General features: G+C 37.9%; 1 protein-coding gene and 2 non-coding genes across 4 annotated transcripts in view; 1 reads left to right on the top strand and 2 right to left on the bottom strand.

Moving 5' to 3' along the window:
- Window positions 1–5143, top strand: part of LOC149195467 (coiled-coil protein) — a 298652-nt gene extending 293509 nt beyond the window's left edge. Inside the window, exon 6 of one of the 2 annotated variants that reach the window (XM_089405326.1) lies at window positions 4680–5143. The gene's annotated coding sequence lies outside the window, so the exon portion shown is untranslated. The remainder of the gene's footprint in view (window positions 1–4679) is intronic. The other variant, XM_089405325.1, reaches the window with a different exon arrangement.
- A 7088-nt stretch (window positions 5144–12231) lies between these two features.
- Window positions 12232–12334, bottom strand: LOC149195466 (U6 spliceosomal RNA). Its single transcript, XR_016255359.1, has one exon. It is a non-coding gene; the product is annotated as a U6 spliceosomal RNA (small nuclear RNA).
- Window positions 12335–12337: 3 nt separating this feature from the next.
- On the bottom strand, window positions 12338–12440 carry LOC149195465 (U6 spliceosomal RNA). Its single transcript, XR_016255363.1, has one exon. It is a non-coding gene; the product is annotated as a U6 spliceosomal RNA (small nuclear RNA).
- Window positions 12441–14070: the final 1630 nt, after the last annotated feature.

Genomic DNA, 14070 nt, shown 5'->3' with positions numbered 1-14070 from the left:
CTCCAGAAGAAGCATGGAGCTCAATTAAACCAGATGTAAGTCACTTTCATGTTTTTGGAAGTGAAGCATGGGCCCATATTCCAGATGAGAAACATAAAGCCTTAGAACCTAAGAGTGAAAAATGTATTTTTGTTGGATATTCTGAAGATGTCAAAGGATATAGACTTATTCCACTTAAGTCCAAAAATGTTATCATTAGAAGAGATGTAAAGTTTGCTGAAAATATATCGGCCTACGAGCCTAGTTCGGCGGATGTGCCTCCTCTCCCTATCTCTTCTACTTTTGAAAATATTTATTCTTCAGATGATGAAAGCGAGGATGAAAATCCTCCCCCACCTTCTCAGGATCCTCCTTCAGCTCCTCAGCTTCCAAAATGGGTCCGCGCTACTTGGGATGCAGCAGGTGATCTTGCCGGTGATCCTACAGATCAGCGACGTACACGTTCTCAGTTCGATAGAACCTCTTCTTTATTGGCTCAAGTTTCAGTGAATTATGATCCTGACACCTTTGCAGAAGCTTCAGGCCATCCAGATTGGGAAGCAACTATGAATGAAGAATATCATTCATTATTGGCAAATGATACATGGGATCTTGTTCCTCTACCAAAGGGACGAAAACTTGTTAGATGCAAATGGGTTTACAGAACCAAGTATGGACCAGAGGGGAAAGTTGATAAACATAAAGCTCGTCTTGCTGCTAAGGGCTTTTCACAAGTTGAAGGCATTGACTATACTGAAACCTTCTCCCCTATTGCCAAAATGAACTCTATCCGCCTTTTTCTTTCCCTTGCTGCCTCTTTCAAATGGGAAGTCCATCAGATGGATGTTAAATCCGCCTTCTTGCATGGGGACTTGCATGAAGAAATCTATATGGAACAACCTATTGGCTTTATACAAACAGACTCCAGCCTTGTATGTCGGCTTAAGAAATCCCTTTATGGTCTCAAGCAAGCTCCTCGAGCTTGGTATGCCAAAATGGATAACTTTCTTTTAGAAAATGGCTTTTCTAGGTGTCATTCTGACAATACTATCTACACCAAGAAAGTGGGCAAGTCTCTTATCATTCTTGTTCTTTATGTTGATGATCTTATCCTGACTGGTAGTGATCCCAACCTTATAAATCATGTGAAGTCTAGCCTTAAAAGGAAGTTTGAAATGACAGACTTAGGACACTTACATTATTTTCTTGGTCTTCAAGTCTTGCAATCCAAGGAAGGTATTTGCCTTTCCCAGTCCAAGTATGCCTGTGATATTCTACGCCATTTTCACATGGAAGACTGTAAGCCAGCCCCTTCTCCCTTTCAGTCTGGAGTCAAACTTTCAGTCACTTGTACTTCTCCTGACGTTGATGCTACCTTATACCGTCAACTTGTAGGAAAACTTTTGTATCTAACCCATACTCGTCCTGACCTTTCCTTTGTTGTTGGCCTTGTTGCTCGGTTTATGCAAAACCCACGTGAAAGTCATTGGAAAGCAGCGAAAAGAATACTTCATTATGTTCGAGGAACAGTTCAGTTTGGGATTCATTACAGTGCCAAAGCATCTTCTCTATTGGTTGGTTTCACTGATTCCGATTGGGCTGGTGACCCTGATGATCGGAAGTCTACTGCAGGTTATGTGTTCACTCTTGGTTCAGGACCTATTACATGGGCTTGCAAGAAACAAGGTGCCATTTCTCTTTCTTCAGCAGAAGCAGAGTATCGTGGTGCCGTAGAAGCTAGTAAGGAAGCCTTGTGGCTTCGTCAGATCCTATCTGAGTTTGGCTTTCAGCAGCAACATCCAACTACACTTTGGTGTGATAATCAAAGTGCCATTCAACTATGCAAAGATCTAGTCCAACATCAGCGCAGCAAACACATTGAACTGCACATGCACTTCATCAGAAAGCTCATTAACGACCATGTTCTTGAAGTGCAATATTGTTCAACAGATGATCAAGTTGCAGACATCTTTACAAAGGCTCTCACAGAAGCGAAGTTCACTAAACTTCGATTTATGGTTGGAGTTCAGGAAGTTGTCACTAAGGGGGGATAGGCTCTAGTGCCTCCTTCCTTCTCCTATTGTGTCATATTTGTAAATCCTTCAATCCTATCCCAAGTTGTTCTTAAGGGGGGATGTTAGGATATTCCGACACATAGGAAATAGTTAAGTATAACTTGGTCTAGTATAGAGTTAGGTAAAGTGTGTTTCTTTACTATGTACATTTTGTAACTTACAATCCGACGGTCACGATATGTAGTGATCCAACGGTTCATTCTCTCCTCGGTATTACGACACTTGATTCGTGGCTTAACACCCGATTGGTCCATGATCTCTATTTAAAGAGCATGGAGGGTCATTTGTAGGTTAACCCGTCTATGAGAGAAGCTTATGTAAATTTTCATTCTTTTATTAATAAATTACCTGAAGTGGCCGCGTTGGCTCAGGCTGTGGACTGTTTCCCACTTTGAGGGTTTTAACCACGTCAAAAGTACTGGTGTATTGATCTGTGATCTGTTTGTGAGCGGTGTCCTTTGGTGTTCTATCTGAGGAACTTACCCTGTAAATTCCTACAAATACATGTGCCCAAGCCTCCCTGCAAAATTTGAGGCCTAGAGCACATCCAATGCTACCCCAAATCAACACCCCGGACTGTTTATCTATGTTTGTAATATGTTTGTAACCAAATCAACACCCTGGACTGTTTATCTGCCACCATGTTATTTTCACCATAACTATGTTTGTAATAGACAAATGCCAATCAACTCCTCCAAGCATGAACATAATCCATCAAAGACTGAAAGCTCATGTCATGAATGGCACAGACAATTCATCCAGTCGATATTGAGCTTTGAACCTCCCATCATTTGGAGTCTATCCAAATCTTTTTCCTCAGCTATCCTAAGAAGAGTTAGAAGGGCATATAACTCAGCTCAATTAATTGTGTCAGTTCCCAAGCCCAAGGAAAATAAGAAGTAATGAGAGGAGGACAGGCACATAGCCCCTCATGCTCCAGAAGGACCTGGGTTGCCCTTGAGGCACTATTGAAGAAACCCCATGTTGTCGATTCATCCACTTCCAGTAGTCTTTCCAATCTACTTTATACTCTCATAGGCTTGGCTGATCCTGAAGAAAACCTGCATAGGGGATATGGAAGCATCTTAAAAAATGATTTCATTCCAGGCTTTCCATATTGTCCAACTAACAAGGATAGGACAACCTTTGATGTCCTTTACAGTGGCATCCTTCAGCCAAACTTTGAAGGCCTGTTCAATAGTACGTCTTTCCCATATACCCTTTCCTTCTAGCAAAGATTTTACTGTTCATTTACCCTTTCCTACCAAAATTTTTACCCTGTATACCCTTTCATCCTAGCAAAATTTTTACTGCATTCCAAACATCATTTACAAAATGACAGTTTTACCGGTAAATGATGGATATTTTCTTGAGCTAGAATTTCCTTTGAAGAGTCCCAAGTCAGTACTTTCCCAGAGAGAATCATCGAGAATAATAGCTGTGTTTTGAGTTGATCTTTCAGCCTTAAGATAGTAAACCTGCTATCAATCAGCATCCTTTGCTAGTCTACAAAAACAGGGATGCACATCCCAGCTTTACTTTATAAGCACCATCAACAGGGTTCTTTGACGATACAAGTTCATCCCCTTCTGGTCTGAATTTTATCTTCCCCGTCTGCAACTGCTGGAAATATGAACTCCATTCTTCTGCTATCCAATCCCTTAGCCCTAATTCCTCTGATGGCATCCACCCTTCCTTCCAGAAAGTATTTCTCGCTGGGAAAAGAGGCATCTCTTAGAAAGAACAAATTTTGATTTTGCAAAGTATTAGAGATTCAGATAATTCATTATTTGCAATGCATCCTATCCGTGGATCCCTACCAGTCTGATTTGACTTCCATCCTTAACCTTCCAAGCTAGCCAAGATCCCAGAATAGGAGACGACTGGACTAATGCTTTCCATATAACTGAACAGTGCTTGAAGGATTTAGCTGACCTTCTAATAACCCATTCTTCCGCTAATAGGGGATCCATATATTTCCACCTTATAATTTGCTGCCACAGTCCTTCACTAATAGTGCTCCATAGATATTTTTCAGCAAGCAACTGTCCAAAAATTTGAATATTTTTAATCTCCTGACCACCAAAAGATTTTGGTTTAGAAAGTCTTCCTCAATTTACCCAAGCCATGGTGTCTGTTTTCTTTTTCCCTCTACATTTTTTTTTTCTTATGTGTTGCTTAATGTGTGTGTAATGGTTACTTCTTTTTTTCGAGGAAAGAAATCAGCTCCTCTGTCAGTTGGGCTAGAGTGAGGTTGCTGCTACCAGGCCAGCCCACAGGTATACTCACATGAGTTCACAAGTCTCAAAGCCAATATAACAATATTCATAGGCACAAAGCCATTACAACAATAATTATCAAGGCATTATGGCTCATCATGCCATTAACGGGGATTTGAACCTGGTTGGGGATGATAACAGCCATTCTGCCCAACCATGCCCGAGATAACCCCAATTGACCTAATGGTTACTTATGTGTGTTAGTTAACTTTTAGTTTCAACATGCTCATTTTCTCTATTGGGAAAAATTGTTAAATAAATTGTTCTTTCTATGATTTGCCTTGAAATAACCATTAACAGGTCAGTTAATAACTTAATTCTAGGACAATGTGTTTACTGTACACAGCTTTACTCAGAAATTCTTAATGGTGCTACTCCCTACAGTACGCTGACTAATATGCAAGCATGTTTTTTCAGAGGTATTCGTTATATAATTATGTTCATACACTGAAGGTGAAGGTGACTAGAACTTTTAGGAGGCATAAGATGAAGTATGCAATGGAACTAACCCTTCAGGTTGGAATTCCCGGAGAATATATTGCGTTGGGCATTACATTAAACATTGTAGTACAGGACTTCACATTGCAGTGCATAAATTTGAAATGCAGGTTCGTAAGTAACCTTGGTAGAATGTAGAACAATTATGTTGCACCACTAGGAGGCTACATGCTTATTGATACAGCTACATCGTATTGGAGGAATTCCAACACTTGTTGATTACTATTTTATATCAAATTTTGAAAGATTTTAATGTTGATTTTGAGTTTACAATGCTGGGCTATTAAAATGACTGGGATATTTCTTATTGAAGATTCCGTACCATACTAAATGGACTACCACTCTGTTCATTTTTCTTTCATTTATTGGAAGTCAATTTCTTAAGTTTCAGAAATACAGTAATAAGAAATGTACATTCCTGGTTTTCAGTGTAGTTTTATTAAGAATTATCTATTACAAACACCTTGGTTTAGGGGTCATATCACAGACTAGAATTTCTGCAGCCACTAACGCCAACTCTCTGGGTTAACACTATGCCTGGCTATTTGCCCATGTATTCCAATAAATGTGATCACATTTTCCCAGCATATGTGGTAAATGTACTAGAAACAATACCTCTTCTTTCTACTGGAGAAAATCTTGTCCCAACCTTGATGCTCAGACAATAAATTTCTCGTCTTAAATATTTGACAAAGGGTCAAGACAACCAAAAGGAACAACCGATTTCTCGTTTTGTTACAGATTACATTTGATTTATTACAGTAAGTTTGTTTATAGTTAAGGAAATATTACAAATTTTAGCTTTTACATCTCATTGATAATTACAATCACTTTCCATTAACTATGGGAAAATTAGCACTAGGCTTACAGAAAAAAATACACATAATATTTGCATCACTTCCAAGCATGGGCCATAATTGATAATGACGAATGTCATCTTATTACATTAGTAAACAGAGCTGGGCCTTTTGGAGTCAGAGAGACACATTCTTGTCACAACTAATGCAAACACCGGTGAATAACATACTAATTGTCACACAACACAAATTCTGATGTATACGTCATTTTAGCTGTATATTTTTCTTGTGTGGATATTAATGCCATCTAATTTCATAAAAGAGATCAACTATCAAACAAACTCTTGGTTCTCTTTTCTTTAAATCGTGAGTTGATAACTTGATGTTTTTGGTACTATTTTGGTACTTCTCTTATGTCTCCATCGCCTACTCTTGGTGCTGATCCTATTTGTGTTCCTCTATGCTTGAGGTTTCTAATGGTTTTCTCATGGCTCTTCAAGATGCTTTTCATGTGCTCCCGAACCAGGTAACATTCATAGCCACTCGTGTCTATGTGTAAGCAAGCTTCTCTTGGAAAGGTTGTAAAACTAGTTAGGATTAAATGTTAGGATGCAACCATGGTTCCACTTTGTTGTTTAATTCATTAAACAAACTAAAATCCATCCTGCATTATTTAACTATCTTGGGAAATTTGCCAAAATAACTATATTTCTTGCATTTAAGTTGCTATATATCTTGAATCTTGATTAAATATATATGCCACAACAAATCACTGTGACTGCTTTTCAGTTTTATGTCTATCAATTTAATGGAATTGTCTAGTAGCCATCTTCCCCTCTTTTTTTTCATGTTTTTTTTGTTTGTTTGTTCTCTATCGATAATTTCATCATGGTATTGAAAAGTTAATACGAGTGTTGTACATGTTATCGCAAAATCTAACACCTTAGTGCAAAGCTTTCACAAGGTGTAAGACTAGTGTTACCACTGCCCCCTAGGCAGCAACTCCTCTCTTTTTAGTGAAGGATGGATCCTACACAAGGGAGGCTTTCCTAGTAGCCTCCAGTGTTCCTAAGGAAAGCGAAAAATCAAGTCTAAGAAGGCCACATGTCTGGCTACTCAAATTACCACCCACGATATATTATATTTAAGGCAAGGACAAGGTCGTTAATTGATGCAATTTCCAGATTTGAATGGATGAGGATCTAGATCAATTTAGAAGGCTAAACAACTCAATATTTATCAGAAGAAGATTCCCAAACAATACAAAAGAAGAAAATGTCATTGGGTGTTATAAAACTTGCAAAAAAATTATGTATTATAGCAATAGAACAAGCAATGACAGAAACAATAAAATCAGCCCTTAGACAAGTGATTAACAAATAAAACTAGGGCTTCAATAATGATGGTTTAATCAACTAGCTAAACTGAAATCGAAATGCCTATAATAGCCCTAGAAAACAAGACATCTAGCCTTAGAAGGGCTGTAAAATAAATCAACAATATAAAATATGATGATAAGAACAATTTAAGCCAATTAAATGCATAATTACCGATATGTCTAACTATGGCCGAAAATTCATGTAAAGCTGTTATAAATCTTAATTTAACCCTAAAACAACAAAATGAAAGTTAAATTTTGGTTTTTATGATTGACTATTGAGACATGACTAGTGCCCTCTTATTTTTTGGGGACATATAACTAAGGACTCCCTTCGGAGATAGTAAATGGATGTAGGGTGATATATGGGGCTGTCCACTACAAACCCTAGAAGATCCACCTAGTATCTTACAAATTTCAAGAAAGTCAAGGGCGGACTTTCCACTATAAATCTTCATAGGGTTTTAAATAAGGGGTTTATCCAAGAAGAAATCAAGAGAATGAACCCTCTCCACTGGAAAAGTATAGTTACACTAAATAATCATTATAAACAAATCCAACAAGATTTAGAGAGACAACTTACTCAAAAAATCATTTGCATCCTTAAACCCTGGCCATAAAAATCCATAAACTTTGCAAGATCATCCATAATACTCTCTCCACAAGAAGTCACTTTAGTCGTCTTTCCATAGCTTTTTAGAATAAACAAAAGAAAAGTAGGCTAGTGATATATCTCCACAAGTAGAAATGTTTTACAAGTGAGGAATGACTATCTTCTTTATATGAGAGTTGTAACACCTCCCCATCCAATAGAAGCCTTGAAAACATAAAATAATGTCTTTATCTCTTACAAACCCTAGATATGAGGCAACAACATAATTAAAATCCACAATACAAGAATGCATAGGTCTCAAGACCCCCAACAATGCCTCTTAAATGAAGAATAATACTCAAAATATCAAGTTGTCCATCATAAATGTGTGTCAAAGGCCACACATGTGGTATAAATGCTAGCCAAAGGTGGACGATTCTTTCCAAATAGAATGTAAGGGCTCCAAAAGTGAAATTTTGTCGGTAAAAGTTGCAATTTTTCATCATTAAAAGGTCATATCATCCCTCAAAGGTTTGAGATCATCATCAAGAGGTGCAACATCGCATCATAGGGTGCCATTTCACCTCCAATATGGGATAGGATGTCTCAAGAAGGTGCTATGTCATCGCAAGGTCCAATATCCTCAAATAGGTACAGAATGTCATCATTCAAGTGTGGAAAACAACATCAATGTCCTCTAAAGGACTATATCTATGCAAGGATTGTCATCAAGGAGGGGCACCAAGCATCCAAGTGTTACCATTTGATGTATGTACAAGAATCAATGCAACACAAAAAGTAAGTCATGTCCAATGTAAAGTCCATTATGTAGATGTCATTGTGTATCTTCTTCAAGCTTCACATTAGCTTTATGATTTATGCAATTTTCCAAGTTTCAGTATGGGAGGTTCATCATAAAACCCTATTAGGTGTGCCAATCCCCAGAAAGAGGAGTATTTCCCAAGAACCTTATCAAAGAGTGAGTGTAAATGACAATGGTATGGTTTGAGGTTTACTTCATGGGAATGGTGTCATTTACATGCAAGGTTACATAAGATATTCATCGTCATGAGCACCTTTGTAGAGGGAGCGCTTATACATTGAGGTACCATTTCCTTGATACTATGTTTGGCCACCCGTTTTATTGATTTTTTTTCATCTTGATTTTTGCTTTGCAAGCCCCTTTTTCTTGTATATGCATTTTATTGCATAGGGGTCAAGATAATTTCACTTAGTCCTTCTTTAGTTTTCCTTTCATTGCATAGGACTTAGGCTCCTTGCCTCATAGTGAGAAGATGAAGCTCAAGCTTGGTTTGGCTTCTGATTTTTCATTAATATCCCTTTCATTTTTTCTTTTGCATTTTGAAATTCATATCATGTTATTTCTTCTTTGTTTTATACAGTCGCATCAACCTTGGGCATCCGACCCCCTTCTCATGGGATTATAAAGCACAAACCTTTTTGAGATACACGTAACATCCAACCGAAAAGAAAAGACAATGTAAAGGTAACAAATGGAGTATGTTAAGTATGAAAAAGACATGGGCATATTGATGTTGACCACCACGGTGAAACAAGGCAAAAGGCATATCTTCCAAGCATCATGATTCATTATTTAATTCAACCCATGATCTCTACTTTCATGCCAAGTACATTGAACATAAACACTTAGAATGAAGCAATGGACAAATGTACCTCATGTGTGTTGTGTTGTGTTGGATGGTGTTGTCATTAATGTCAATGTTGTCCTTGAACACTTTTAATAACCGTCTAGTTTTTATTAACTAGAAAACTCCTAATGACGAGAATCCCTGGAAGAATGGAATGAAAAGCCTAGAATCCCTGCACTTGTTGAATATTTTGAGGATGAAGATTAGTATATTTGCTCACAAGACCATCTTCATTTGATATCCCTCGCCATGTTGATTCCAACGGTATATGGCACGCCTTGTGGCTTCTCATGGTTTGGAAAATATTCCTCTCAGAAGGTCAAAGCCCCCTTGTTGTGGTCAAAATCCTCAAAAGGAGATGATGTGGCAGTATATCATTAACCAACAAATTCCTTAAATAATGAAGCCAAGAGGAACCTTCATTAAAAAATAAAAATAATCAAATATTTTATGGCGAAAATACTTTGTGGAGAGGTTCAAAATTCAAATTAAATTAGAGGGATTTTTGTCTCCAAAATTTTGAAATTTAAAATTTAATCTCCCTCCTTCAAGTCAGCTCCCTCCAAATATGCAAGTCGGATCCATGAAAAAGTTTTTTTCTTATCACTATAAATAGAGCTCAAATTCATGTCAAAGGATATGGATTAATGCTTGTAATCTTCTGCGGCCAAGAGTAGTCTTGGAAATTTGATTTGGAGGTCGAATTTCTAAAGAGATTCTGTGATTAATTCTTCCAACTTGGGTCATGGCTCATCGCTTGGTTCACTTATCTTCTGAAGCCTATTCATTTGTCTTTCTGAGCTGATCCAAACCATTGTTGAAGGTTTTTTTGCAATAATTTTTTGAGGTTCTCTTCATGGCTTTTATTGAGGTGACATTCTGCCTCCTCTTAAGGCTATTTCAGAAGCATGGTCTGAAGGTATTCTTGGAATATCCTGAAGTGAGTATCTAGACACGAATCTGAAGTTGTCTTGATGCAGGTTCCTTTACTAACAAAAGCCCTAACCAGAAGTAATTTTGCACTAATGTAAGAAATATGAGAGAATGGACATGCATGTGAAATTGTTGCCACCGAGACTAGATGTGGAATTGCATTGTGGATGTTGCAAGTGTGTGCATAAAGGATAGGGCTGCGCTGGTGCTGCATTGGAACTATATGTTGTCTTCTTGCATAGATGTTGAGATTGTCAATAGCCTCTTGATTAGACATGGTTGGGAATCAAATTGGAACTATGTGTAGATTGATGCAAGATCACAATGAGAGTTGCATGAAATCGATGATGAGCATATGTGTTGTGCAATTAGGTGGAGGAGCGACTTGATATAGAGTGACAGTTCTTTTTGAGACCGAATGCACATTAGTGCAATGGCAAGTCTATGTCTGTGCGTTGTGGAGTGTTTAGGCAAAATAGAGGTGTTGTGCGTATTGTGCAATTGACATTACATTAGGGGAATTTTGAGGTCTAAAATGGCCTCCTAAGGAAATTATAAAATAATAGTGAAAATAATAAAATAAGATTAGATTACATCATCAAATTTTAGATGGAAAAAAGGAAAAACATTCTTTTCAACTCGTATTTTCAACTTATCTCCCTATGTGTTTACTCAACTTTCGAGCAACAACACTTGTTGGATGAAGAATTTGATTCCTCATCCAAGCAATGCCCATGTTGCATACTTCTAATGGACCTTGCTACACGAAAAATGAGAAATACATGAAAAATGTGATTGCAATCACATTTTTCCATGTATTTCTCATTTTTCGTGTAGCAGGGTCCATCGAAAGTGTGCAACATGGATACTCATTGGATGAGGAATTAAATTTTGCATCCATTGAGTACTCCCGCTTGAAATTTGAGTAAAACCTTAGGGAGATAAATTGAAAATACGAGTTGAAAAAATAGTTTTGTTATTTCATTATTTTATTTTATTTTTACTTTTTTACTCCAAAAATGGTGAATCATCCCCCATGGTTGACATCATCATATTGAATCCTATTGGTCCTTATAAAGTTTATTTTGGTTGTACATTTTTCTTAGGAGGCCAATTTTAGACCTCAAAAATCCCCTAATGCGTGTGCATGATTGTGGTGCAATGACAATGGTTGGGTAAAACAAATCAATCATGTGCAATCACAATGGAGAGAAGCAATGGAGGCTTGGAATGACTACAAGAGTTTCATGTGCATGCAACTGTTATAAGTTGCAGAGATTTATTCGTTTATTCCTCTGATTTGAAGTGTGGATTTGACCAATGTGTTAGTCTATAATGCACTTGATTTGATTTGTTGAATAAAATAGAGTTCTGTTGCATGCACAAGGAGTGGTTGTGTGTTTTACCTCTACGTTGAGTATTGTAATGTAACAACCTATGGAACAATGGATTAAGCTAGCGTGTAGAAAGAATAGACCTAGACCAGAGTGAATTGCCAAATCAATTATGAGCAAGTGGCTTCCTGTGCATGGTCGATAAATTTGGGCACTGGTGTGTAAGTGTGCATAGTATGTTGCGGTTGTAATTGTTAGCCATCTATGCAGAATCACAGTGCATGCACACACCTGTGCATTAATCAAATTGGTTGTCTACATATAGTAATGTGCACGTAGATGACTGTTAAGAGTGGTTGTGCAAGTTATATGTGCGTGTGATATATGTTCTAGTCCTGTGCGTAAGTATTTGCAGAGAACCTTGAGTTAGCATAGGTGGTGCTTAGAACAAAGTTTGGTGTTTTTATTTATTTATTTTTTTATTTATATTTTTTTTATTTTGGTGGTTCACGGACACCCGTGGTCACTGGGTGGCTGCTACGTCCACGGAAATATCTGAGCTTGATCAAGGGTATCAAGCCCCTCGATCAATAGCTATGCCTAACCCCAATGGCGGGCTTCGGGGAGAATTGACCCTGTGACCTCTTGAATGGCGAGGCACTTATTTGACCAGTTGAGCTAATCCTTGGGGCTTGAAAAAATTTGGACCATTTCTCGATTTGTGTGTGTCATCCTTGCGCAGGGGCCATGCTAATCTTCTCTGTATCATTCCAATTTTATCGGATGTCTCGGAAGAGACTTTAAAAATTTGGACCATTTCTCGATTTGTGCGTGTCATCCTTGCGCATGGGCCATGCTAATCTTCTCTATATCTTTCCAATTTTATCGGATGTCTTCAAAGAGACTCAAAGTTTGGTGTTGTATGGACAAGCTTGCAAATTCATCGCTGAAGAATAGCTTGTACTGCTGAGAGAGGTCTGAGGTGCTTGTAGAATTTGCATATGGCAGATGGCATATTTAGTTTGTGCATGTTGTTGAGTTTTTTTATCTAGATTATTGTTCCGACTAAGGTTTTTGCTTGAATTGAAATGCAAGGGTTTGGATGCATTAGCATTTAAGGTTTCTTGTTTCAAGGTTTGCATTCAATGTTGGTATCCTAGTTTTTGAGAGTGTCACGGTGAATTTAATGATGGCATGTTTTGTTGCTAGTGCCTTGTCAGAGTCAATTTGATGCTGATGTTTGTTGATGGTAAGAGGTGTATGTTGTTATCGAGTATATTGGTGAAAGAGAGTTGTTGTTAGGGTTTGAGAAACTGATGATGTATGGGGAAAAATGATTGTCATAGTATTGAGCAGAGTTGTGTCAAAGAGTTTTGTATTCAGTTGACAAGTAGAGAATATAATTGGCAAAGAGAAAAAATAAGACAAAGTTGTTGAGGTTGTCTAGCTAGGGTTTGGTGCAAAAGCAGATTTGACTGATGCTAGGGTTTGATGTACAATATGCGCAGAGGAAAATTTGATTGTCTAGAGATTGCATTGCAGGTTATTTTGTATTGATTATTGAGCACAAGTGGATCTAGTTTGAAAATATATGAAACGTGGTCCGTCGTGGAGAGCTAAAGGTTGGAGCCTTTAGGGCAAGTAGCAGCTTGTTGATTAGGGTGCCAGTGTGGTGCAAGGAAGGAGAGTGCAGTCTCCTTCAGGTTGGAGCTTGAGAGAACTTCGGTGTGACATGGTGGTGCTAGGGTAGGTTGGAGCATCCTTCCAATCGGAGCTGGTAAACAAGGTGTTGGAGCCTATAAACCAGGGCATTGGAGCGTCTTTCTAGTTGGAGCTGGTAAACCAAGGGGTTGGAGTCTCTTTTAGTTGGAGCTGAAAAATCCCGAAAGTTGGAGCTTCCTAATTGACATAAATTATTGAAGACAAATACTAAGAAGCTTTCGGTGGTTTTTCTCCTAGAAGGGTTTCCAACTAAAAATATCTGGTGTACTGTCTTTATTGTTGTGCATTGTTGAATGGTGTTGATGATTGCTTTATGTTTATCTGATGCTAATAACAATTAATGCTCTGTGAAGTTAAAATTAACTAATTGAAGAGAAATATTGATTCACCCCCCTCGGAGTGTTACCAACATGTTGGGGCACCATAGTCATTAATGAATGAGTTGAGCATAATATAAGAGGCATATGTGGGTTGTTGTCCATAGATAATGTTGAATGTCATCATCAAGACCATTTTGTGGAAAATGTTGAATGTCATAATCAAGACCACTATCTATGGTGTGGATCATCGACGAAAAATCTCCTCCAATTACCCCTAGAAGTGAGGGGTTAATAGTGCCAAGGGATTGAATAGATACTAATAAATAACGCTCTCCCTACGTAATAAAACATTGTCTACTTTCTCCTCAATTTGAAAGGGAAGAAGGTTGATTTCACAAAGACTAAACAACCCATATGCAACTAGGGCCTTTCCCTAGCCATTGCTTGTACTGAAGGAGATATGTCTTGGTTTTGGATTAGTAGAACCTAAGCA

Source organism: Pinus tabuliformis, chromosome 2_2, assembly GCF_031772625.1.
Source record: "Pinus tabuliformis cultivar Carrire ecotype Pingquan chromosome 2_2, CPIR1, whole genome shotgun sequence".
In the NCBI taxonomy this organism is placed as follows: domain Eukaryota; kingdom Viridiplantae; phylum Streptophyta; class Pinopsida; order Pinales; family Pinaceae; genus Pinus; species Pinus tabuliformis.
Note: the sequence above shows the minus strand (reverse complement) of the source record. Positions and strands in the feature narration are given on the sequence as shown.